The 25,903-nt window shown below is 47.6% G+C and overlaps 1 protein-coding gene across 1 annotated transcript in view; it reads right to left on the reverse strand.

Moving 5' to 3' along the window:
* Positions 1-3,552, reverse strand: part of LOC147693517 (ecto-ADP-ribosyltransferase 5-like) — a 124,155-nt gene extending 120,603 nt beyond the window's left edge. The window contains exon 1 of the mRNA XM_086933745.1: positions 3,407-3,552. The gene's annotated coding sequence lies outside the window, so the exon portion shown is untranslated. The remainder of the gene's footprint in view (positions 1-3,406) is intronic.
* Between the last annotated feature and the right edge of the window lie 22,351 nt (positions 3,553-25,903).

Genomic DNA, 25,903 nt, shown 5'->3' on the forward strand with positions numbered 1-25,903 from the left:
GGGTGGCTTGTGTGAGGACAGGTAGTTGTCCAGCGATAGCTACATCTCGCTTTTCTTCCCTTAGTTCGGTAGGCTGTTGGTTGTTATGGTGTCGGCTCCTCGCAGGAATATGACCCAGTTGAACCAGGCTTTAAAAGTGGCCTTCGCTGTGTCTTTCCAGTTGTTCAATACCGTCTTGACCGCCGCTGTGAGCAGGAGGTCAATCAGGTCCCTGTAATTTTCGGATGTTATGGAGGGGTCGGTGTACCCCAGTGCCAGATAGTGAAAGTCAAGTGTTAGTGTGGCGCCTGTTACGTCGTTGATTAGATTGTTTATTGAGTCCCAGAATTTCCTGATCTTGGTGCAGTGGAAGAGGAGGTGTGCTAGATCCCCTTTCTGCTTATTGCAGTTCCAGTAGGAATCGTTTTCTCTGATACCCATGGAGGCTAGGCGGGCTGACCTGGCAGAGGAAAGCCATCAAATACCTAGGCCTCCTTTTTGAAAGAGACCTGCGCACCACACTAGACCAGAACGAACAAGCAATCTTAAACAAATTCAAGGAGAAGTTTGAGGGATGGTCACCCAAATTCACTACATGGTGGGGGAGGGTAGAGACTATCAAAATGATGGTCACCCCAATAGTTAACTACATGCTACCACTAACTAACACATCAGACTTTCACAAAAAGTTGGACAAATTACTGAACACATTCCTAGGGAGAGGAAAGAAACCCAGAATCAGCCTTCAGAAACTCAGACTCCCCAAGGCACTAGGAGGTCTTAACATAACAAATTTCAAAACTTTTCAAACAGCCTGCATGGCAAAACAAGGCTTGTACTGGCCTGAACTGTCTTCTAATGTGAATAGTGAGACATGGGTTGCCCATTTTTCAAGTTTCTTTAAAACGGATACTCCCTGTAATACCACTGAATGAGCCACCTGGCCAAGTATACCCCTAAATATTACCTTGGAGGAAGTGGTAGAAGGTATCAGGAGCAGCAAGGGAGGTAAGGCCCCGGGCCCAGATGGGGTCCCTGTTGACGTATGTAAAGCATTACCAGCCCTGTGGGGCCCTTTCCTGAACAAGGTATTTTATATAGCTGTCCTGGAAGGTCCACCCGCTACTTTGGGAGAATCAACAATAATTCCAATTAATAAAAAGGGTCAAATCAGATCTAAAAAATTCCCGACCTTTTTCGCTATTAGATTCCTCCATAAAGATAATAAGTAGTATTCTACTGGTAAGATTAGAAGAATGGGCAGATGATAATCCGATTTTAGCTGAATCACAATACGGTTTTAGAAAAGGGAGAGGTACTCTTGAACAATGTATTAACTTACTCATAGGAAAATATACCCGCCCTAAGCAAGGGTCACTTTACCTGTGCTTTGGTGACCTCAGCAGCGCCTTCGATTTAGACGACCATTCCATCTTATGGCCAACCTTATTAGAACTTGGAGCCCCGGAGCCTATAATTTTCTTCCAGGCCAGCTTTTATGAAAGACTTAACATCTGTTCGGTTTGGCCAGGGAGGAGAATGTACTCCCAAATTTAGGGTAAGATGTCGTATCCGGCAGGGATGTATCTTGGCCCCATTATTATTTACACTGTTTATAAATGGGGTAGACTCAATCCTAAAACAGGTTAAGTCGGATGCACCCCAGGCGAATGGACTAGATGTCCCAGTGCTGCTATATGCGGATGACGCCGTTCTCTTATCTAGAACCCCATTAGGGCTGCAGCGTCTCCTAGATGTATTTGTCGATTTCATGACTGGAAGAAAAATGGTGATTAATAAGAGCAAAACCTACGCTATGGTACGTGGCCAAAATAAGAAAACAAGTAAACCCTTTTTTACAGAAGGTCAGAAGATTGAGACAGTTGAAAAATTCTGTTATCTAGGGATGGTTCATGGACACAAGAAAAGTTAAACGTTCAAGCTAAAATGTCTAAAAGCTCACATGGTGAGTTTAGATTTACAGCAAAATTGGGTGATCGACGAATAAAGGACATGTTACACATCTATTTGTCCAGAAGCACATCCATTGCACTATATGGTGCGGGGGTATGGGGTCACAGCTGCAATAAACCACTACAAATAGTGGAAAACATTTTTTTAAATCTACTTATCTTACCAACCTCAGCATCAACCAAACTTATCCACAGGGAAGTAGGCATTAGCTACCTGTCGGATAAAATAGCGCTTGAGCCTCTACTGACCTGGAGACTAATATGGTGTAAGGAGGAGACAGCATTTAATAGATTAATTATTTAAGACTGTCTCCGTTTGGATAACTGGTTTTAGATCTCCTGGCTAAAATATTCTCTACAGAGTTTTAATGATATTTTTAATTTAAATATCAAGGATGACCCTGCTGCAATACTAGAATTGACGAAATTAGAAATTAAGAACTTGTTCGTATCCAATAGAAATAGGGGGAACAATAGTACCATCGAACATCTAACTACCTGTCACTTCTATTCTCGATACTCAGATGCAGTAGGTTTTCAAACGTATCTGAGCCTGGTAACCAGAGCGTCCCATAGGTAGGTCCTTACTAGGTTGAGATTCGGGCTCGTGCGCCATCTGGTAGCCTTTCCACGGTTAAAGAATACCCAGCCTCCCATGTCCATGTGATGGTCACACCAAACAAAGTACTTTGCACTTCCTCCTAGTCTGAATTGTTCAGGAATCTCAGAGTAGCTTTTCTAAAACCTTTATTTTTAAAATACCGTACTTTTACAATCGCTGCTGCTATGAGGTTAATTGTCTCAATGAAGGAAATGGATGTATTTTTTTTACAGCAACGTTTCTCCTTAAATCCGTTGGAGCAAGGAAAAGCATGATGTTTTAATTGTACCCCGTTTTTATTGATTTATTTTTCTATAACCGAATAATGCCTGGAATTAATTTTATCCGATTATGTATTTGTATCTGCTTTTATGGTTATTTTTAATGACCCGAATAAAGCTTATTGAAATTGAAAATATCTGTTTGAGCATAAGTGGTTCTGTGTTTTGAATATTGTTTTGAAGTTCAAATTACGGAAACTGCTGAAGCCAGGATGCCCAGCTACTAGTTGTAATTCAGTGGGGGTCTGCTAAAAATCAAAAAGTTAAGAACGATTTTTGTTACCATTTCAGACTAAGAACGGAAACAAAAAAAACGTTTAGGGCAGGTGTTGACGGACCTCGCTGACAGATGCAGGCCAACTTCATTCATCATGGGATTCAAAAAACAGTGCTTGCTTTTAGGAACGAGGCAGGGAATCACGTGACTGACCAGGGGTAGACGTGAAGTGAATGGGCGCGCTGAGGTCCGGGAGTAAACGTGAGGGGAAGCGCTCTTAGGTAAGGGGGTAAACGTGAGGCGAGCGGGCGTCAGGTGAATGCCCTGCTCGAGACGGGACTTGGCTCTTTCTCACCGTGCTGGTGTGACGCGTGGTGGCCGGGGGTCGTCTGCGGGCTCTCACGCAGCTCTCCTTTCGTGCTACGCCCCCAGGCTCGGATGCAGCCGGGTGTTCACAGCCCGGGTTGCTCTTCGTCGGCTGCTCTCGCTTGCAGTGGAAGCAGAAGCCTCGCGGTCACTGGTTGTTTATACCCCTCCCGCGCCGCGGGGCATGGCGGGCGGGCCGCGCCCTCTTCTGGGTATCAAGGGCACGTTAGCGGGAGGTCTCTGGGAAGGGGACTGTTCCGCTACTTTGTTAATTAAGAAGCAATATTTAAAGAGGGGACATCCTGTTCTTTTGATATATTCGAGAATGTTTACATGCCACTGAAGTCGACTCACTTCACTCCGGCCTTAGTACAGACACCCAACACCGCTATTATTAGAAACCTGACGTTGGTGGTGGGGATTTAACTTGCCTTGTGGGGACTGACACCAAAAGCAGGGCTTTAAGTGGGATAAACAAACTGGGGGGTCTCTCAAAGGGGCGTGGCAGTGTAATTAGGGGCGTGGCTTTAAAACACTTTATGAAAAAAATCTGTGTTTAGCATGGTGTGCCAACCCGACTTGTATTTTGCTGTTTCTGCCATTGCATCCAGGTATGTGATACAGCAAGTAACATGTACCTACAACAAGCAAGGACTATTGGCTTTGTCAATTGTTATTAGTTACATAAGATAAATAAGCTGCAACTATGGATTGTTACATTTAATATTGAAAACGCTTCCAATTAAAGCCCAGGTGAACCTACCACAATGTTGCTGCTCTTGCGTTTCAGAAAGAGAAGGGATATCCCGAAAGAAAATGACTCTTTAAAAGGATTTCCCTTCCCCCACAACCCGCACCTGGCATGACGTCATGCCGTAACTTCTCTGCTAGTGAGAAGTGAGCAGTGTGAGCAGCGCACATCGATGTGCCTGCTCTCTCGTAACGGGTCTCTATCGGGCTGTTTTGCGCCCTGGCTCTTTTTTCCAGACTGGAGTGACAGCAAACTGCTCAATCAATCATAACACTTGTATAGCGCGCTACTCACCCGGCAGGGTCTCAAGGCGCTTGGGGGAAGCGTTCTGCTATTGCTCGAACAGCCAGGTCTTGAGTTGTCTCCTGAAGGAGAGATGGTCCTGGATCAGCCGAAGATGGATGGGGAGGGAGTTCCATGTCTTGGCCGCCAGGTAGGAGAAGGATCTGCCACCAGCGGTGGCTCTTCGGATGAGTGGTACGGTGGCGAGGGCGAGGCTTGTCGAACGTAGCTGGCGGGTGGGCGTGTAGAAGGTCAGACGGTCGTTGAGGTACTTGGGGCCCAGGTCGTGGAGAGATTTGTGTGCGTGGGTGAGGAGCCTGAAAGTGATTCTCTTGCTGACGGGGAGCCAGTGCAGGTCCTTCAGGTGGCCGGAGATGTGGCTGCGTCGGGGGATGATCAGGATGAGTCGGGCGGAGGCGTTCTGGATGCGTTGGAGTCTTTTCTGTAGCTTGGCTGTGGTTCCGGCGTAGAGGGCGTTTCCGTAATCCAGTCGGCTGGTGACGAGTGCTTGGGTGACCCTCTTCCTGGTTTCGGTCGGGATCCATCGGAAGATCTTGCGGAGCATGCGTAGGGTTTTGAAGCATGATGAGGAGACGGCGTTGACTTGTCTGGTCATCGAGAGGGAGGAGTCCAGGATGAAGCTCAGGTTGCGTGTGTGGTCTGTTAGCTTGGGGGTGGTGCCCAGGGCAGAGGGCCACCAGGAGTCGTCCCAGGCGGAGGGCGATGGACCCAGGATGAGGACTTCCGTCTTGTCTGAGATCAGTTTCAGGCGGCTGTTCTTCATCCATTCGGCGACGTCTTTCATCCCTTCGTGTAGGTTCGTTCTGGCAGTGGCGGGGTCTATGGTGAGGGAGAGGATCAGTTGGGTGTCGTCGGCGTAGGAGATGATGTTGATGTTGTGCTGGCGTGCGATGGCTGCAAGAGGTCTTATGTAGATGTTGAAGAGGGTGGGGCTGAGTGATGATCCTTGCGGGACGCAGCAGATGACTTCGGTGGCCTCGGATCGAAACGGGGGGAGGCGGACTCTCTGTGTTCTTCCGGTGAGGAATGAGATGATCCACTCCAGTGCCTTCTCTTGGATACCGATGTTGCTGAGGCGTTGAACTAGGGTGCGGTGGCAGACGGTGTCGAACGCTGCAGAGATGTCCAGGAGGATGAGGGCCGCTGTTTCCCCGTTGTCGAGCAGGGTTCTGATGTCGTCGGTGGCTGCGATGAGGGCGCTCTCGGTGCTGTGGTTGGCTCGAAAGCCAGACTGCGAGGGGTCGATGGATCCGTTCGTCTCGAGGAAGGCGGCAACCTATCTGTTGACGGTCTTCTCGATGACTTTGGCAGGGAAGAAGAGGAGCGAGATGGGGCGAAAGTTCTTGAGGTCGGTGGGGTCCGCTGTTGGTTTCTTCAGAAGGGCGCTGATATCGGTGTGCTTCCAGCTCTCTGGGAAGGTGTCGGTGTTGAAGGAGGCGTTGATGATGTCCCGCAGTTGGGGTGCGATGATGGAGTCTGCCTTGTTGAAGACGTGGTGGGGGCAGGGGTCGGTAGGAGATCCGGAGTGGATGGTGTTCATCATGCGGGCTGTGTCTTCGGTGGTCACCGTGGTCCAGGAGCAGAGGGTGGTGGTGGAGGTCGTTGGTTCGGTGGTTGGGTGCTTCGATGGTGCGCCAAAGCTGTTGTGGATGTCGGCAATCTTGCGGTGGAAGAACGAGGCGAGAGAGTCGCAGTGGTCTTGTGAGGGAGTGATGTCGTTGTTGCCGGTGCTGGGGTTGGAGAACTCCTTGACGATGCTGAAGAGTTCCTTGCTGTCGTGGGCATTGTTGTCCAGTCGTTCCTTCAGTGATTTCTTCTTGGTAGTGCGGATAAGCTGTTGGTGCTTGCGGGTGGCGTGTTTGAGGTCGGTCATGTTGTCTGTGGTCTGGTCGAGGAGCCAGGCTTTCTCGAGGGTGCGGCAGTTTTTCTTGGAGTCCTTGAGTTTTTCGGTGAACCAGGAGGCTTTCTTGCTTCTGGGTCTGTTGGTAGGGTTCTTTAATGGCGCGAGGTCGTCGGCGCAGTCGGTCAGCCACTTCGTGAGGTTGCGTGCTGCTTCGATGGGGTCCGTTGTGCTGGCGGGTGGGTTCTGACTGAGGGAGGTGGTGAGCTGTTCGGCGGTGATCTTGCTCCAGCTCCTGTTGCGGGTGGTGGTGGGTCATGGTTCTTTTGAAGCTGAAGTGGACGCAGCTGTGGTCGGTCCAGTGAAGTCCTGTGGAGTGGCTGATGGTGATGTGCTTGCTGGATGAGAAGACTGGATCAAGCGTGTGGCCAGGGTAGTGGGTGAGGGTGTTGACCAGTTGCTTGAGTCCGAGGTTGGCAAGGTTGTCCAGCAGGGTGGTGGTGTTGCGGTCGTTGTTGTTCTCCAGGTGGAAGTTGAGGTCCCCGAGGAGGATGTAGTCGGCGGAAGGGAGGGCGTGCGGGCTGATGAAGTCGGCGATGTCTTTGCTGAATTGTGTGCGGGTCCTGGGGTCTGTAGATGAGGGTGCCTCTGAGGGTGGTCTTGGGGTCGGTGTGGATCTGGAAGTGAAGATGTTCGGCCGCCGTGAGGGTGTCGTCGGAGTTGGTCGTGATGCGGATGGTGTTCTTGTGGACGATGGCGATGCCTCCTCCAGTCTGGTTGACGCGGTCCTTCCGGGTGATCTTGTATCCGTCCGGAATGGCGATGGCGATGTCGGGCGCTGAGGAGGCGTTCATCCAGGTTTCTGTCAGGAAGGCGACGTCTGGAGATGTGGTGTCGAGGAGGTTCCAGAGTTCCACGGCGTGTCTGTGGACGGAGCGGGTGTTGAGCAGGATGCACTTCAGGTGGTTACTGCTGGTGATGGTCTTGGCGGGTGCGGTGCAGGTCCGGATGCAGAAGAAGTTGCAGGATCGCCAGCAGAAGGGTCCGTGGCTGCTGTCACTGCAGTCCGGAAAAAAACGGACCGTCTGTGCCAGCGCACAAAAAAGAGCCCGATAGAGACCCGTTTCGAGGCCCCTTTTAAAAAAACGCCGGTGCTCAGACCCCTGGAGACCCGGCCCACATAAAGCCCTGTCCAAAAGTCAACAAGCAAAAGCCTCACTCGAACTGACCTTGAAATGTCTGGACCCTGCACCCCTTCATTCTTTTATTTTCTAACACATATTATGGATGTTTCCCATTATAAATTTACAGCATATTCTTCTAAGATCACTCATGGGCAGGTCTTTGGCTTGGAGTAGCCGTTGTCTGTCCACCCCTGCTCATGTGCCCGGTACAAAGCTTGCTTCATGGTGGCCAGTTCTATCGGTCTGTAGTGGTATATGTCTTCCGCACTGCAGGTTCCTGCCCCTCAAGGAACTTAACAAGTGGGCTTTGTGAGGGCAAAAGTCCTTGAAAGGCTTTGAAAGGGGACCTTCATAACCCAGTCTGAATCTTTCCAGGCCACCCCCTTTCATTAGTTTCCTGGAGCGGGCAATCTGCCACTAGGCATGAGGTTCACTCTAAGTCTGCCCCCAGCCACCTCACCAGATCGACCACATTTTGAGTCGTTTTGGTTCCTATAATTGAACAGAAGAAAGAAGAGAGAAGCGGATGCTCAGAACGCTAGCGTAGCATCCATCCACCCAACCCTAGGAAAACGTCTAAATCAGCGATACCGGGAAAGCTGGATATGGTGGGTTGCCTTTGGTTCTCCTATCAACGGCCCACTTCTCTGGCAGCACTGAGAGGGAAATGTGCCGCTAGCAGAGAACTGGTGATTTACAGGAAGTGGATACTGCCAATGAACCCACCAGCTAGCGGAGACACCAAGATAACCACACTCGGAAAGACTGGTTCGGCAGTGGAGTGGCCGAAGTTGGACAAGTGTTGTGGAGCAGCAGAGGACCCAGTAGCGGGCCGGAGGGATCTGTGAAGCTGTCTGACTAATACTGGGGTGAAAGGAACAGTTCAGTACCAACCAAAGGAAACATGGTGATCCCCACACCATCTGTGTCGCTTGGACTTGGTGAATGTCTGTGCTCCAGGCACAGTGACATGGGGGCTCCCAGGTGCTATCCAAGCTGTGATCAGGAAACAAAGGGACCCAGAGGCATCGCCCAAGTGGGTACGTGAACAGTAGGTGAGACACTTTGTGAAGGGTCGACCCTTACCGCGAGGGGACAACAGAGCGATATGGACTCTCATGCCTCCGGAACTACTCCTCTCTCTGTCTTCCCACAGGCACCATCGGTAACCCCGGTACATGGCGGACCGGAAGCAACCTTTCGTGACCCCGGAAGCGGGGACGGTAATGAAGGACCGGAAGTGGCCAACCCTAACCCCGGAAGTCGTTCTACCGGAAACCGGCTGGAAGGTAGAAAAGCTGGCGACTCGGACGACTCGGGGTTCCCAACAGCGGACTCGTGGCAGGAGTTAGTAGAACGCGGAGAACCAGCAGCGGAAAGCAGTGAAGAACCGAAGAACCGGAAAGAAGAAGCAGACGAAGAAGACGTTTGGTGTGAGGACTGGTGGCGTCCTCAGGAGGTGGCTGGAGAGCGGCCGTAACTCGGAGGAGAGTTACGGCGGGGCACGTGAGTACCTTGTTACCCTTCTCCGTGTTTTCCCCTTGTAGCAGTGTACATAGTATAAATAGCCCTCCGAACCACTCTCACTGTAAAAACGTGCACCGACACTGTATAGAATTGCGCACTCCTTTTCCTCCCAAGCACTCTCTTCCCGCTACCCGTCTTCCCTCCTCTCTACCTACAAACCCCACCCCCTTCACGTCCGTTTCAACCCCTCTCACTCCCAGGTGCTGGTGTCAGTGTTACAACATTTTGTTATCCTTGAACTAATCGCCCTGTTTCGTTCTCTTTTCCCTCCGAGGGGCTCACCGTACCTACACCACGGAAAGACGACCGCAGCCCAGCAGCGGACACCCCGACGGCATCTTCCCGGAACCTCGTCCCTACAACCCCACCTGGATTTCCACCCGGACCGCCTTACCTTCTGAACTGAGTTTTCTTTTGTATGAACAATAAAGTTCTCGCTAATCATAGCGCACTTCATACGGCCTCCACGCCTGTTATTCCGGCCCGCCCTAACCCCCGTTCCACAGTTGGTGTCAGAAGTGGGATTGTCCGGAAGCATGGAGGCCGCGGTCAAACAACTCGCAGAAGGCCAGGAACACCTCGGAAAATTAATGGAACAGTTCCTTAAAACGGCAGAAGATGACAGGGGACAACTGTATGACGTCCTAAAGGGTCAGGGCACCGCCCAGGATAAAACTCTTGAGAAACTTGCAACAGTCATGGGGCAACAGAAACCGATGGCCTCTCTTCCCTCTGTAGTACTGCAGAAATATGTAGCTGGTGAGGATCCCGATTTTTTTCTTCACAAACTTTGAGCACCTGGCTCAGGCCGCAGCATGGCCAGCCGATCGTTGGGGTCACTACCTCGGTCCCCTGTTAACAGGGGAACTACAAGCGGCTTACCAACAGGCGAACATACAGGGACAGACCCCATACGAGGATATCAAGACTTGTATTTTGGAACGTCTCGGGATCGACGACGAAACGTACAGGGTTCGCCTTCGTCAGGCTAAGGAAGGTCCCCAAGAGAACCCCAGAGCGTTGTCTTTTCGGATAAAAGACCTGGCCAACCGCTGGCTAAAACCGGCAACCTCCAGCAAAGAGGAGATTTTAGCCAAGATCTACTTAGAACAGTTCCTAACCTATCTGCACCCTGCCACACAGAAGTGGGTGCGTCAACACGCCCGACTTACTCTCGATAGTGCGGTAGAAATCGCTAGCGCCTATAACCGAGCACAAGAGTCCCAACGTGGGAAAGAAGAACACTCCACACGCTCACCCCATGGCAGTCATGTGCGGCCACCAAGACCTCCTCCAGTGCTCCGCAAACCGGAGACGCTACCCTTAATGCCGTATCCAGTCATGCCTAGACCGCCACAACCCGGTCCACAGTGTTATCATTGTGGGGGATATGGACACATAGCACGCATTTGCCCCCAGAAGGAAGAGCCAATGGACATAGGTGTGGCTAAAAACTATGTGTGTCTCACTGCCGAGTCAACCCCTCCACCCTTCCGCTGTCCAGTACAGATCGATGGACACCAAATGATGGCTCTTGCCGACACAGGTTGCCGACATAGCGTATTACGTCCACAAGATTTGCCTCACTCTTTGGAACCTGTAACAGGAACAGTGGCCATCAAGTGTGTCCACGGGGATACGAAATGTTATCTGACTGCCAGAGTATATGTCCAACACCCCAGCAATTACGGGAGTTCCCTAACAGTCGGACTGGTTCCCAATCTGCCCGAACAGGCTATTCTGGGTAGCGATTATAGCGGTCTTCCCCACCTCCTACAGGACACTACTGACTCACTGAAGAAATGGTGGGCTGAAGCACCTTTTGCAAGTGACTCCCCTGCTTCAGAGACTTCGCCCAAACCCTTGAAGTCTAAAACTCAAAAGAAAAAGGACAAGAGGGACTTCTCACTGGCATGCCCTGCACAGATAGCCACACACCCATGGGAAACAGACCGAGAGTTTCGAGCCGCTCAGCAAGAAGACCCGGTTCTCCAAGACGCATGGGGGCGTGCTCTTCCCAATGAGGACCCATTTCAAGTAGGTCCTTATTTCTTCATAAAGAACGGACTCCTATATAGGAAAGGGGGACCCCAGACAAATGCCCAGTTAGTTATTCCTGGACTATTTCGAGAGAAGGTACTCTTTCTGGCCCACAGTCACCTACTGGGTGGACATTTCAGCGACGAGAAGACTGGTGATGCAATATTAGAGAAGTTTTACTGGCCAGGAGTGTACGCAGAGATTAAACGTTACTGCCGGGAGTGCCCGGTGTGCCAGAAAAACAGTCGATATAGGCCTCCAAGGGTTCCCCTCCAGCCTCTCCCTCTCATAGACATCCCCTTTTCTAGAGTAGGAATGGACCTTATAGGTCCTCTCTTACCGTCCAAGAGTGGATGTAGATATGCCTTAGTGTTAGTGGACTATGCCACCCGCTTCCCTGAAGCAGTTCCTCTCCGTCAACCCACGACACAGAACATAGCCAAAGCCCTCATTTCCATCTTTTCTAGAGTAGGTTTTCCCAGGGAGATATTAACTGATCAGGGTACTCCCTTTGTCTCCTCTCTCATGCGTCAAGTTTGTTCTACTCTGGGGATCAAGCAAATAAGAACCTCCGCTTACCACCCCCAAACAGACGGTTTAGTAGAACGCTATAACGCAACCCTGAAAACTACTCTAAAAAAACTGTTGGGACTGGAGAGTAAACATTGGGAGGAAATGCTTCCACTCGCCCTTTTTGCCATCCGCTGCAAGGTACAAAGCAGTACAGGATACTCACCATATGAACTATTGTATGGCCGAGCACCCAGGACCCTGTTGGACATGGCTCGCGAGGCTTGGGAAGCAGAGCCTGACCGAACCCGTCCTCTTCCCGAATACATAGATAATCTCAAGACTCACTTAGGAGAAATCAGAGAGATCGTGAAGCAGAATCTCGTGGCAGCCCAGTCTACCCAGAAAACCCAATATGATAAAGGAACCAAAGCGAGGTCCTTTGCCCCAGGAGACCAGGTACTACTGCTCATCCCATCTTCGGACCATAAGCTGCTAGGACAATGGCAGGGTCCATTTACTGTTGTAAGGCAAGTGACTCCGGTCACATACGAAATTGAAACGGATGCCAACAGGGGAAGTAATCAAATTTATCACATCAACCTCCTCAAGAAATGGGAGGGTCCGCGTCCGGTTCTATCCGGTAGCAAACCCTTCTTGTTTGAGGGATGTTTTGATACGGATCTGCCAGAGTGCAAGAGAAAGGATCTCTGCCGCTCTTTGTCATCCCTACAAGCCGTATTCTCCTCGTTACCGGGACATACCACTGTGGTGGAACATGCCATTCACACTGAACCCGGAAAGACGGTAAGGCAACACCCGTACCGCATCCCTGAAGCCCGTAGAGCTGTCATCAAAGAAGAAACGAACCAGATGTTAAAAATGGGCATCATAGAACCCTCCAGCAGTAGCTGGAATTCGCCCATTGTTTTAGTCCCTAAGCCCGATGGTTCTACCAGGTTTTGCATTGATTTTAGAGAGGTGAACAAGATCTCAGCCTTTGATTCATATCCCCTACCTCGTGTAGACGAGATGGTAGAGCGTATAGGCAAGGCCCGGTACATCAGCACCCTTGATCTGTGCAAGGGCTATTGGCAGATCCCTTTGAAAGCCGAAGACAAACATAAGACCGCCTTCTCCACCCACGAAGGCTTGTTCCAATTTAAAGTGATGCCCTTCGGACTACATGGGGCTCCTGCAACCTTTCAGAGGGCCATGAACCAGGTTCTACGACCTCATGCACAGTACTTAGGCGCTTATCTTGATGACATAGTCATATACAGTGACACCTGGGAACAACACCTTTCCCATTTGCGGTCTGTGGTCTCCTCCCTGGGCAAATACGGTTTTACCATAAACCCGTCCAAGACCACTTTAGCGGCTCAGAGCGTAAAATATCTCGGCTACTTGTTGGGTGAGGGACACATTCGTCCTCAAGAGAGCAAGGTAAAGACAATACAGGCAATACCCTTCCCCCAAACACAAAAAGATCTCCGTGCCTTTCTGGGTATGTTGGGTTATTACAGGAGGTTCATCCCCAATTTTTCACATGTTGCAGCTCCCCTAACTGACCTCCTAAAGAAGACAGCAAAAACCGAGGAGATCCTCAAACAACCGTCTCCTACACTCCTGCATGCCTTTAACCTCCTCAAAAACGCCCTGACTTCTAAACCTGTATTAATGAGTCCTGATTATACCCAGCCTTTCATTCTACAAACCGACGCGTCGGATCAAGGCTTGGGGGCAGTTCTGTCTCAAAAAGATTCAGAAGGAGCAGAAAAGCCCATTCTGTACCTTAGCAGAAAACTTTTTCCCAGAAAGACCAACTATTCTGTTGTGGAAAAGGAAGCACTCGCTATCAAGTGGGCGGTGGAAAGTCTTCGTTACTACCTTGAGGGTCGGGAATTCCTTTTGTATAGCGATCACGCTCCACTTGAATGGATGGCTCGCAACAGAGGACACAATGATCGGGTGCTCCGATGGTTCCTTTCCCTCCAACCCTTTCGCTTCCGAACATTACATCGAAAAGGACTAGAACAGAGCAATGCGGATTACCTCTCCCGGTATCCGCCACCCACAAACCCTACAAGAAACACTCCTAGGGAAAGGGAATGTGAAGGGTCGACCCTTACCGCGAGGGGACAACAGAGCGATATGGACTCTCATGCCTCCGGAACTACTCCTCTCTCTGTCTTCCCACAGGCACCATCGGTAACCCCGGTACATGGCGGACCGGAAGCAACCTTTCGTGGCCCCGGAAGCGGGGACAGTAATGAAGGACCGGAAGTGACCAACCCTAACCCCGGAAGTCGTTCTACCGGAAACCGGCTGGAAGGTAGAAAAGCTGGCGACTCGGACGACTCGGGGTTCCCAACAGTGGACTCGTGGCAGGAGTTAGTAGAACGCGGAGAACCAGCAGCGGAAAGCAGTGAAGAACCGGAAAGAAGAAGCAGACGAAGAAGACGTTTGGTGTGAGGACTGGTGGCGTCCTCAGGAGGTGGCTGGAGAGCGGCCGTAACTCAGAGGACAGTTACGGCGAGGCACGTGAGTACCTTGTTACCCTTCTCCGTATTTTCCCCTTGTAGCAGTGTACATAGTATAAATAGCCCTCCGAACCACTCTCACTGTAAAAACGTGCACCGACACTGTATAGAATTGCGCACTCCTTTTCCTCCCAAGCACTCTCTTCCCGCTACCCGTCTTCCCTCCTCTCTACCTACAAACCCCACCCCCTTCACGTCCGTTTCAACCCCTCTCACTCCCAGGTGCTGGTGTCAGTGTTACAACATTTTGTTATCCTTGAACTAATCGCCCTGTTTCGTTCTCTTTTCCCTCCGAGGGGCTCACCGTACCTACACCACGGAAAGACGACCGCAGCCCAGCAGCGGACACCCCGACGGCATCTTCCCGGAACCTCGTCCCTACAACCCCACCTGGATTTCCACCCGGACCGCCTTACCTTCTGAACTGAGTTTTCTTTTGTATGAACAATAAAGTTCTCGCTAATCATAGGGCACTTCATACGGCCTCCACGCCTGTTATTCCGGCCCGCCCTAACCCCCGTTCCGCACACTTGGAGCCAGATTTACTAAGCCCTTGTGGTTTCCTTGCATCATGCATGGGCTTAAGTTAGATTTGCTAAGCCCTTGTCGTTTCCTTGCATCATGCATGGGCTTAAGTTAGATTTGCTAAGCCCTTGTGGTTTCCTTGCATCATGTATAGGATTAAGTTAGATTTGCTAAGCCATGCAAAGTCACCTTGCGTAGAACTGTGTGGTTTAGGAAATCAGGAGTGTCGCAAGGCAGCACCAGTCACTGCCTTGCATTTCTTTGCGTTGGGAAGGCGTTCCATCGATTGAGCATGAGTGTTCTCATGCATCAACCCATGGTTTTTGGCGCTGAAAGAAATTGGGTTGTTAGTTGACTGGGGTGTGAGCCCTGGTCAAGCAACCACAATAATTGTCAGCGTGAGGCACAAGCCAACCCTAAACTAACCTGTGTCCGACCCTCTGGTAGCTTGGCAGAGAGCAGTCAGGCTTAACTTAGAGGGTATGTGTGAAGTATTTGTGCAACACTTAAAACAGTAATAAAGTGGAAAACATAACACCGAGTTAGAATAATAGAGTGATTATTAATAAATAAAACCAGACCACAATGACAAAATTCCAAATAATAGAACCAGAGATTTTTTGTGAAAATAGCATCAAAAAGCACAAAGCACCAACTGTGGATATTTGGTCGCACCGAACTGGGACAAAGTTACAAGTTCAGGATGGCTGTGAAGGTTTGCGGCCTGGCTACAGGGACCCAGGTAAGCCCGCTGAACAAAATACCTTAAATCTGATTTGTAGAGGGTTGCTAGGATCTGCTTCTAAAATGTGTTGTGCAGCCAAAGCAATCAATCAATCATCATTTTTATAGCACAGCTCGGTCACCCCCAAGGTTCTGGGCGCTAATGGTGCCAGGTCTTAGTCAAAAAGCCAGGTCTTTACTTTCATTCAGAAGTCAACTAGGGAGGGTTCTGTTCGGAGGTGGATGGCAGGTCGATCCAGGTTTTTGGCAGCGATGTAGAGGAAGGAGCAGCCCCTGCTGCGGGTGTGATGGATGCAGGGGTGTGCATAAGGGCAAGAGAGGAGGAGTGCAAGTGCTTTGAGGGTTGATGGAAGTTCAGTCGATCATTGATTCAGGGTGGTGTAGAGGTTTGTAGACTTGCATGAGGATCTTGAACTGGCATCTCTTCTGGATGGGGAGCTAGTGAAAGTTTCTGAGGTGGGGGATGATGTGCGTCTGTTTGCGGAGGTCCAGGATGAGTTGAGCTGCATTCTATATGGTCTGGAGTCTTTTGAGGAGCTGCGAGGAGATGCCTGAGTAGAGAGTGTTGCCTTAGTCGAGGCAGCTGGTGACGAGGTCCTGGGTGATGGATTTTCTGGTGTTGACTGGGATCCATATGAAGATTCTGCAGAGCAAGTGAAGGGTGTGGAAGCAGGAGGAGGTGACTGCGTTGACTTGTCATTTCACGGTCAGTTTGCCGTCAAGGATGATGCCTAGGTTGCGTGTATGGTCTATAGGTGTGGGTGCTGGTCCAAGTTCTACTGCCACCAGCTATGGTCCCAAACAGGGGTGCTCTTCTCAAAGATCAGTACTTTTATCTTGTCGGAGTTGAGTTTGAAGCAGTTGTCTTTTATCCAGTTGTCTACATTGGTCATGGCGTGGCAGAAGTTGGTTTTGGCATTAAGGGGTCCTCTGAGAGAGAGAGAGTTTAGTTGAAAGTCGTCAGCATAGGAGGCTATGTTGAGTCCATGTGATCTGCCAACACCTGAGTGGGGAGGGTCAATCTGGTGTTGAACAGGGTGGGGCTGAAGAAAGATCCTTGGGATATGCTGCATAAGATGTCCTTGGGTTCGGAGGTGAAGGGAGGTAGCCGGATGTGACCTGTAAGGAAAGAAGAGATCCACTTGAAGGCGTTTCGCTGGATGCCGATGCTGTACAGTCTGTCGATGAGGGTTTGGTGGGAGATGGTGTTGAACGCAGCAAAGAGATTGAGGAGGCTCAGGGCCACCATTTCACTGTGGTCGAGGAGAGATCTGATGTCATCCGTGGCAGCGATCAGTGCGGTCTCAGTGCGATGGTTGGCACAGAATCCTGATTGTGGGGCGTCAAGTAGGTTGTTTTGTTCGAGGTGTTTGGTGAGTTGTTGATTGATGTCTTTCTCGAGTACCTAGGCCAGGTAGGGGAGTAGGGAAATAGGTTGATAATTTTTGAGATCGCTGGGGCTGGCGGAAGATTTCCTTTGGAGGGGTCTGACCTCTGCGTGTTTCCAATAGTCCAGGAAGGCTGCAGTAGAGATGGAGGTGTTGGTGTGCGGGTGAGTCATTGCTAATTGGGATGGTTCCGAGGTTGAAGAGTCGGTGGGACAGGGGTTGGTGGGCGCCCCGGGTGCGGCTGGAAGACATGATGGCCGTGGTAGTATGAGTGGTGAGCAGAGACCAGGTGGTGATAATTCAGCTAGTGTCCATTGGTTGGTTGAGGTTGTTGAGGATGAGAGCCATGGTCTGGGAGTCCAAATAGTTGTAGATGGAGGCAATCTTGGTGTGGCAGTATTTGAAAAAGGAGCCGCAGAGTCCTTCGGAGGGTGGATAGTGTTCTCTGTGGCTATCCAGTTGGAGAATTCCTTGACCATTTTGAAGAGATCCTTTATGTGGTTGGTCGATGTGTTGATGCGTGTTGTGATGGTTGCTTTCTTGATACATAGGTGGTAGTTGCTGAGGGCAACTTTATAAATGACTCTGTCAGAGGGGTTCCTAGTTGTGCGCCATTGTTTCTCGAGTTGGTAACAGTTGCGCTTGATGGTTCCTAGCTCTGGTGCATTGTTTCCTAGTTGCGGTGAGGCTGCTGTGTGAGGTCCTGCATCGTTATCGAGGATCCCATTGATGAGGAGTTGCAATGCAAAGTCTGGCGTCGAGGATGCATCTCACAGTCAAGTTGATTCATTGTTCAAAGGAGCTGTGAGGCTGTGATGCGAAGTCTGGCCTCGTCGTCAAGGCTGCCGCCGCCGAGAGATGCGAGGGCCTCTGCCGAAGATGCGTCATGCAGCAGCGGGTTCCGGAGAGGCGCAGAGGCGATGTAGGTCTTTGTGGCGATGTGTCAGTTCTGGTCGAGGTAGCACCAAGCAGCAGAGGAGATGCATTAGTTCTGCTTGATCCACAGAAGCTGGCAGAGCACTTTAGGCCCACTTCCAAGGGGCCTAAAGTGATCAGGAGCACATCTTCCTGTTGTGCTCCTGAAGCTTCAGATCAGGGGGCCAGCCAACTAGCCCTTGGAGGCACTCTGGAGTTCTGGGTTCAAGAGATGCAGGTCATGTCCTTCTCACCCAGGAAAGAGGGCAGCAGGTAGTAGATCATCATAGTGAGAAGCAGTCCTTCAGAGCAGTGGTCCAATACAGTGTCAGTCATTTAAGCAGCACATCAGTTCTTCCTGGCAGAGTATCCAAAGGTCCAGACGTGCATGGAAGAGTTGGTATCAGTAGTCCAATATCGATGCCCAGTTGTGCCTTTGAAGTTGGGAGAAGCTTCTAGAGGCACGTCTCTGAAGTGCACAAGTGCTCAGCCTTCCTGCCCCTGGCTCTAGACTAACTACAGGGGGTATACAGCTGTTTCTGCGGAGGCAGGACACAGCCTAGTCAAGTGTTACTGGGTCTGGGACCAGATACTCCCTCCCTTCCTGCCAGTGATGACCCTGTAGTGTAGTTCCTATTTTCCCAATAGGCTCTGCGCATTGGAATAACATAAACGATAGTTTAGACGTAGGACTGAGGTCGACTAGGTCTCTATTGAATGTGTTAGACTTAATTTAGGTTTGCCAGCTAGCTCAGAGGTCACTAGAAACTTTCTCGAATGAACAGGGAGGAATGAACTTCCCTGATTAGACAAGAAGGGATTCAGCTTCTGACAACTGCATAAACATGACAACTTTGCTCCCCCAGAATAAGGAGTATATCTCCAGAGTCGTGTGAAAACAATAGATAGCTATTTCACTCAGTCAATCGTGCATACTTAGTTTCACCAGAGTGCAGAGAAATAGAGAGACGGGCGTTTTCAATAAAAGGTGTTATTTATTGAGCAGTCTTCTTTCTCATGCAAGAGAAATGAATTGCCACAATTGCAATACTTGTTATAAAGTAAAGGGCGTACAGTAAAAGGAGTATTATGAAATAATACTATAAAAGCATTGATATGGTTTCTGAGCCATATGATACTTAAAAGGTATAAAATATATACAGTTACATACAATGATAATAGTTTGACTAAACGTACTCAACTGGTGCTTCTAAATACGCCTACCCCGATGTACCTAACCTAAGCCTAGTATGTGGGAAGGAGTAAATGAGTTTCAGTTTAAGTTAAGTTAGTTTTGCCAAGATTCTGACTCAAGAATTCTCTAGAGATCTAATCAGCTCCGTACCTTGGTTTTAGAATGGAGGAGGTCTTGTATCTCGCTCTCAGGACTCAATCTCCCAGCAACCCGCAAGGGTGACTGGAAACACTGGGGCTGGATTTTCTCGGCAGGAGAAAAAGACAGCGTCTTTCTCAGTGCGTCAAATGGGAGGGACGGCTTCCTTCGGCACTCGCATCAGCTGGGCTTCGGATAAGTAGATAGCCGCTCTGCTCCACACCACCGTGTGTTGCTTAAGGCAAACGCTGGTATATTTATACCTGGAAGGTGCCGTGTTTGACGTAAGGTTGGACATAAGACGTCAATAAAAAGATGTCACTAAGAACGGGTCGTTCCTTCAGTGCTCGCAGGAATTCTAGGACAAATCAAAACAAAAGCACAGGGAACCCAGGTTGCTGGAGGTTTGGTATGTTGTAAGAACTCGTTGTGCTTTCTAGGAGTCTAAGGAAGTAGCCTTGCCGCATTTGGTTTGCATTGGCTATTATGAAATATTTAATTAGGGTCCTAGATAAAACCACAACACCCACTCCACGTATAATGTCCATCATTACTAAATACTAAGCAATATATAAACATATAGGTATGCATGTGTTTCTTCATCCCACCCCAAAATACATTAAATGCATTTGAAACGGTATAGCTACACGAAAATGAGTATAATACTGTACGCATTAAAGCAGTGGTATCATTCAGAAAATGCAAATGTAACTGACAGCTGTATGAATTACATAAATCACATTTACGAAATGGCTCTTAATACAGAAGAGAAGGTCGAGACATTTCGTCACATATTTATACAAGATTGTAAGTGTGCTAGAGGTTGATTCATAATATTGTCTCTAGACTCTCTAAAAATAGAAGTTCTGTTCTTTAAGAATAGTTCTACTTTAAGCAGAGTACCATGTGCCAAAAAAAGTGAATATTTTGGAAGTTGGGAAAAATAATTTTGCTTTGAAGGAAAAAGGAAAAAATATAGTTCCAATTGAATTTAGCAGTTTTGTTTATAAAAATCGAAGGCCGATTTCAGAGTTCAGGGAACGCTGTGTGCTCGCTATTTCAATTGGTATTCTCGTTGTTAGGAGAGAACATTACCTCAGCCAAACCAGCAAATAATTAGTCTACAACAGTATGTGGAAGTTGGGCCAACGCTGAAAAATCAGAAATAGTGAATATATGCGATGCATTGCCATCATCGGTGTTTATATCAGCAATGTTCACAGAGGGTTGTACCTGTGTGCTGCCGCTTTCATCTCGTACTCCACCGCCACCTACTCGTAATGGTGAAGTCTCAACGAATGCCGTCATCAGAATCGGTAGCCGCTGGGGACAACACGTTGCATGAGTTGTTACCGGACAAAGCAAAGCATCGACATCCATCGGTACTGTTGATGGTAGTGTAAGACATACGTACAACACGCATTCTTCTACGCATAGCAGACATCGAAGCACAGGTAAGATGCAATTTTGCCAGATCAGTCTGAACGAAAGAAACCAGGTTGTATTCAGATCTCTTAGCCGGGCCAATCCGAGGACCTTAGTGATACGGTCTCGGTATCGTATTGCTAGGAACGTTTCTTCCATTGAAGCCTGAGTTTTGTCTGCGGCTTGACTTGCCATATCGGAGCAGTAGGAACAAAAATAAAATTCCTGCTACGCGTCCCAAAATAAGAGGCAGGCCACCAAAAAGAGAGTGCACAAAATTCGGGAAGATGCCCAGGACTTTCTCAAAGGGTGCTAACAGTCCCGAAAAAATTGTCTTAAATACATGTGTGATGCCACTGGTATCTGACATGTTTACAATTTTGCTTAACATTTCTACGAAATGCACGGGGCAATTTGTCGATAAAAGTGTATGTATCTCTGCCGCTGTCCTTGCAGCTTGCAGGTCATATGTCTCTTTGGACGAGGTTAAAGGCACAGTTGTCTCTAAAAGAATAGACTTCATTCTGCTTAAAGTATCAATTCGAATAGAAGCGATATTCACAGAAGGCCATAATGCTGCCTCCATGTCTGGATTGCTGTTTGGATACTATACTTGCATACAGCAAATGACCCTGGACGTTACAGTTATGAGATAGGGTTTTCCTGGCACCATTCCACAACAGCTGTGGTCACTTAATATAACGTAGCTACCGTTGGAAAGTTGTCTGAAAAAGGGCTCTATCTGTGTAGCTGGAGTGCCGTGCAGATGACATGAAAGGTTGTTTGATGAACCCTTGCAAGATCCATGCAAGTTTATACCTTCGCATAGGAGTGTACCGCTCAGTGATGTTTTACAATTAGTACCACTAAGAAATACCTCTTTCTTGCCCCCACTCCAACATCTATGAGTAAAAGGTAAATTCCAGGTTAATTTGATGTATCCTTTACCCAACCTTTCATACAGGCCTGCTGGTATATACTTCTGGCAGTATTGAAACTGGAAAGTCGTTATCGGGATTGTAATGGTGCCATGTATTATCCATTCAATGACAGGTCTTTCTGACATTGTCAATGGTAATCTCTCAAGTTTTTCAATGCTTAGCACCGTATAGTCTGCTCCTTTCTGTGCCAACGAGATTTGTCTATCAGTAAGGTTAAAAATAGAAAATAATGACGTTGTGTTGATTAGACGCCATGGCACGTGACCTGAACGCAGATTTTGTAACGTCCAGCCTAGCTGTACAATAGAACGCAATTGGGACTGACCATGTTGTAACATTATCATGTCCTGTTCTATTATATCAATTGCAGATGATACAATGCTGTCCAGTGAATAGATCCTGGAGGACAGAGTCGTTAACCCATTGTCCACTACAGAAAATGTTTTTTCCAAATGAATACGATCCATTTCTCGTATTTTTTCAGCAGTTTCAATTTGATTTAATTTCCAAGCTTCATTGTATGCTGTGTATATACCGGTGTATATGAAACGTTTTTGACGCTGTTTGCGAGGTCTCACTATGAAATCTCGCAAGTCAGCACCTTCTTTAAGTAAAGTTAAGTGTTGCTTAATTTCGGGAAGTGTAGATCTCTGTAGCCACTTGAGGCATAATTTTCCTACACTGTATGTTGTAACTATCCCTGGATGTTGTCTTTGGGAATATCTCGGGTCTGGTCTGTTCTGTTTGAACCCCTGTATTTTGTTCAGGAAACTATCATGACAGTTATTAGTGTCTTTGGGCCAGATCAACCATTTTTTCCAGTCAGGAAGTGTTCTGTTTTGTTTTAAAATATAGGCCACATCTAACCCCTCATCTGTAGTGGTGTTTCTATCAGGTATTGGCTGTGGTATAGACGGGTTGTTTAGATCTTTTATCTTGGCTAGACCAAGACAGGTTGTCTGCTGAATTGTGTCATTCAGAAACATTATTTGTTCTGGGATCATGCAGGCTCTGAACAATGCTTCTAAACCTTGTACCTGCCATTCTTTTGTTCCCCATATGGTTTTTGTCTCAATGTTGGTTTTCCAAAATTCAAAACCAAAGGTAGACATTTTTTCATAAAAATGTTCAGAATAAATAAGTTTAGTATTTGTCAACATGTTTTTCACCCCTGTCTTGTTTGATATTTTAAAATAGAATGTTTCAGGATCAGTGACATTAAAACCTGAGAAATATGTGAATTTCTCAAAAAAGGTCTTTAAGCTGCCTTTTGGCGGGGTTGGACAATGTTCCCATTGATTATAACTGAAAGTATTTCTAGGATTTGCAGATTTATGCAGATAATGATGCCCAAAGTGGTTAAAACAGTACATTTCCTCATAAGTCGACGAACCCTGTAAATAATCATGTGCAGTAAATTTTGCTGACATTTCTAAATCTGACATCATATTATTAATATTTTCAAAGTCCCAATCATCAGAGAAACTACTAGGTGATACAAAGTCACTTAATGAAATTTTAAATTGGTGTGGAAATTTCAAGAGCTCAACCGGGCCATAAATTTCATAGTCAGTTTTGTCCCATGCTATACCACCAGGTATAGGGATGGCTGTGATGTTCACTGATGACAGTTCTCATTTTTCAATGTGTGATGATCTGTGTGGTTTCAGGACCAAGTTGATGTTCTGACTTGCTGTGTCCATTGTACTATATTTTCCATCAATAAACCTACCCAAACTTAAAACCAAGATGAGCCATAGAAGGAGGAAAAGTACACCTAACACAATCCATAGTTTAATCCATTGAGAAGTTAGATATGTTTCTTTGAGCTGAAAAAAGAGTTCTTTGACTTTTTCTTTGAATGTTTTTGTTTCTGGCTTGTCTCCATGTTCACTTGGATCATCGGAAAAATCATCAAAGTTGATAAAGTAGCCAGATGCAGTGCTGTCAATTGGTGGGATTGCTTCCGGATTTCCATTGATCTTTGCATTCTCTTTTGTTACTTTTGTGTAGTTTGAGGCTACATCGTCGTAGACTGGTGTTTCTTGTTGGATTGTTGCAATTTGGGTTTCAAGAGGCACAAGTTCCATGGCTTTGTTACATAGTCCTTTTTTAATTACTGCAGGTTTGTCAAATGTGATTAGTCTCTCAGTTTGAACCTCTTGGATTGTAGCATGATTTGGTCTTCTACTACTTCTTGGGAGTCCACTGGGCCTACTACTTATTATTGGCGACATGGTTGTGGTTTCACCAGGCCGATTGATACAACTCGGTTCTCCTTTTTTCCAGCAAGGAGCGGTAGTACAACTGATCTTGTTCCGCTGATAGCTAAAACAGGTACTGCTTTTCTGTAAGAAGGCCCAAATTCCTTCTTTACCGCAATCTTTTCTCTGACCAGATCCCCAATCTTTGGAATCCAGACAGGTCTTGCTGGGACAGGTGGGTTTTCTTCAGTGGTAGTTGGCTTTAACTTTTCGTTACTCAGACTTTTCCTTGTTTCCTTTAAGTCCTGTAAAACAGCCAAACGATCTTTGATATCAAAAGCTTTTTGTTGCACCACTGAAGTTTGACAATCTAAATCCTGAATAATCATTCTAGTACCAAATAAAAGTTCATACGGGCTGATACCTCCTAGAGAATTTCTTGGCATATTATTAAGACTACGTTGGACACTTATTAGATTTTGACCCACCCATCACCTGAACCTAATACCCTCGCAGTTATAGATTGCTTTATGTCCCGGTTTTTTCTCTCCACTACCGCATTTCCCTCTGGATGGAATGGACCACAATACCGCAATGTAATGCCCATGCTGCCCATGGCCTCCTTGTAAGCCCGAGAGCTAAACTCAGGACCCTTGTCAGAATGTAGCATGCCAATTGCGTATGTGCCGATAAAGACTCGCAAATCTTTTATAACAGTTCTGGCGTCAGCCGAGCGCTGGGGCCACATCCAAATGAATCTCGTCTTAATATTTATGGGACCGCATTTTTTCGTCTGGATGTCTGCGCATAGATAGCCTGATGCTGTCTAATAGTGGTGTCTGGGCTGGTGTCTGGTCCGGTTTACAACTGCGATCTCTGTTGCAGTCCTCACAATTTATTGCAAATTTATAAAGTTCTACGCTCATCCCCGGCCACCAGTATTGAGATTGTAATTCTATTAGAGATTTCAGGATCTCTTGGTGCCTCAGACCCAATCCCATGTGTGCTTCTTGTATCAAGAAGATCCTCCGGTTCGTGTTTGGAATTACTCAATCCCCCACTCCAGGGATTTGAGCAAACGGAACGGAGTTCGCATCAATTATGTATGTATTATCGAGTGGGTAGTTTAGAGGTAACGCCGCATAATTGCCTTCCATTGAGGTTTTAACTGCAAGCAGCGTTTCGCCATCTATTTGTTTTTTAGTACGCTTTTTTGTAGCTGCGAAATCCGAGAGATCAGCAGCCGATGTGGCTTTATTAGCCAATGAATTCCCTGCAACGTGAACTCCATCACGTTGAAGACTCTGCGTATGTATCACGTGAGTCTTTTGTAGTTCTTTGTGCAAAAGAACTACCTGTTCCCATAGTTTTTTATGCTTTATTGTGGCACCTGTCTCATCTTTGTTACCGTTTTTTATCCAGGTCTGCATGGAATTATTGTAAGAACGGACGCAGTAAGGCGAATCGCACACTATTAGTGTCGGGAATTCACGATCGGCATTTTCAAGCGCCATCTTTAGAGATCTTATTTCAGCTCGCTGAGTTGTACAATTTCTGAGTGATTCTGTTTTAGTGACCATCGGTCTGAATTTGCCTAAGCGCCAGCGACCTTTAACAATCGCACACGCAGCATTGCAAATCTGTTTTTCCACAACGTAGTGTTGTGCAAATCTATCCGTGTAGATTACACAGGTGTACTGTTCGAGAGGCAGAATTTCGATCGGCAGAGGACATTCATTTTCATATTCCAGGTTTTCTAGTTTTTTCATTTTCGGATCAAATGCGTGTGTCACGTCTTCTGTTGCAAGAGAAGTTTCCCATTTTATCCATTTTGGATCTAGAGCTTTAGCATTAGGATTGCCTGGTATTGTTACCGCCTCAAGGGCTGATACTGCTGTTAAAACAGATATCCTTTTTCCTTGGGCTAGGGCTCTTTCTTTTGCTACAGCAGTTTGAACCGCAGTTAGAATTTTTTCAGTTGAACTGAATTTCATTTCAGCTTGTGTGTACAAATATGATTTGTAAGCTATTGGTACCGTTTCTCCCTCATTAGAGGTCAGGTATGTGAATCCGCATCTTCCTGGGATGACTCAGATTACAAGGTTGCGTTCATTTGCGCGTGTTTGCAGTTTTGTTTTAGTTAACATATCTGTCTGTAATGATCTTAAGATCTCTGTGTGTTTTTGAGTCCAATTAATTGGTTTAAAATCAGGTTTTATTAGTTTGTAGAGAGGTTTAACCCTTTCTGCATAATTTAGAATGTATGTTCTTCCGAAATTCAGGAAACCCAGTATTGATTGTAAGTTCTTCAGC

The sequence above is a fragment of the Lissotriton vulgaris genome, chromosome 8 (assembly GCF_964263255.1).
Source record: "Lissotriton vulgaris chromosome 8, aLisVul1.2, whole genome shotgun sequence".
In the NCBI taxonomy this organism is placed as follows: Eukaryota; Metazoa; Chordata; class Amphibia; order Caudata; family Salamandridae; genus Lissotriton; species Lissotriton vulgaris.